The sequence below is a fragment of the Dama dama genome, chromosome 12, assembly GCF_033118175.1.
Source record: "Dama dama isolate Ldn47 chromosome 12, ASM3311817v1, whole genome shotgun sequence".
NCBI classification, from domain to species: Eukaryota; Metazoa; Chordata; class Mammalia; order Artiodactyla; family Cervidae; genus Dama; species Dama dama.
This window is the reverse complement of record NC_083692.1, coordinates 17,640,498-17,642,265: the sequence shown is the minus strand read 5'-3', so window position 1 is coordinate 17,642,265 and position 1,768 is coordinate 17,640,498.

Genomic DNA, 1,768 nt, shown 5'->3' with positions numbered 1-1,768 from the left:
CCAGCTCACATGCATAATTAAGACCAAACTCTCTTTGGCCTTCTCAGTGGTATTTGTACGTCTGGTCTTGTGCCCCTAGGGTCCATTCTCCACACAGAAGGCAGAGTGAGCTTTCAAGAAATGTGCAGATTATCACTTTATTTCCTTGCTTGAACCTCTCCAATGTTTTCCCTTCACATTATAACAAAACTCAAACTCCTTACCCTGCAAAGCCCTTCATGATCTGCCTACCTCTAACATCACATCTCATGGCCCTTCCTCTCTTGCCCTTCAGGCTCCAGCCACATTGGGATTCCTTCCAGGCTTTTGCATCAGCTGTGTTTTCTGTTCGAAGGGCTCTTGTCCTGCTTTGGAGTAATTGTCACATGACTATAACTTCACCATAAAGGTGAAAGTCTAGGAGACTTTCCCCAAACACTGTCTCATCGCCTTTCCTTATTTCCCTGAAGCCTCCATTGCTGCATGACAACTGCCTCCAAATACTCTGTTATTATTTTATTTCATAATTCAACAATGATGAAATCAAGTAGGGTACAGTGGGTACAACTTCTCTCTCCTCTCTTTTTAATATTTTTTTTTTAGTGGGAAACAATTTCATTATTTATTTATTTGGATGCGCTGGGTCTTTGTTGCGGTACACAGGCTTCTCTTGTTGTGGAGCAGGGACTCTGGAGTGTGCCGGCTCAGTAGTTGCAGCTCACAGACTAAGTTGCCCTGCAGCTTGTAGGATCCCAGTTCCTCAAGCAGGGATCGAAGCCACTTCCCCTGCATTGGAGGGCGGATTCCCAATCACTGAACCACCAGGGACGTCCCAATCTGTCTGTTCTCTAGGGGGTCTGAGGCTTCATTTGAGATGACTGTAATGCCCGGGAGCTGGAACAATTGGACTGATCCCCGCCTGCCTCCTCCCCACACATCTATATTGCTGGCTTGGGCTTCCTTCCAACATGGTGACCTCACCATAGCTGGACTTCTCACATGGCAGCTCAGGGTTCCAAGAGACCAAGGCAGAAGCTGCCAGTCCTCTTTAAAGGACTTGGAACCATTATAGGGTCCTTTCTCCCATACTCTATTGGTCAAAGCAGACCCAGGTCGACTCAGATTCAAACGAAGGGCCATCTCTAATGTGCCAGACCCATACTCTGGCAATAAGACCATTTTCTCATTAATTTCTCTGTTTACATGTATCAGTTGCTTATTGAGCAAGCTGCAGGAATACAAACAAACCAGTTTCTTTCTCTCATCGTTGCTTCTAGATGAACTATGTTGATTCTCCTTTTCCTGTTTCTTAATAGCATCTTGGGCAGATCTTCTAATGTTCCTGTCACTTTAATTTATTAAAGGCCTGGCCTCATTTAAGCTGGTCCATCTAATTGAAGGCTAACTCCTTTCGCTCCTGGGCAGGGCCTGGATTGAACTCGAGGGAGCAGGAAGAGGCATGGTCTGCCCTTAGACTCCTCACCACTTTCCTGGCCAAAGTCCTTTTCTCTTTTTCACAGGGTCAGGAAAGAGAAATTAGGGGGAAAGTTCCTCTTAGAAGAGGCCATCTCCTCTCTAGCTGTGCATGTACCTGGTGTGGTAGGCATCGAGATGCCAACTGTCCTGTGGGTGCACCGCAGGGTTGCCCCACTCCTCAGTTCCCTATTGTGCTCCTTTTTCAGGTCTATACCTGACCCCCCCACTCAGCGATTGCCTCAACTCTATGCCCACAGCCTATAGCCTATGGGGCCTCTTCACCTGCAGGTTTCCCTCTTGGGAGACCATGGGC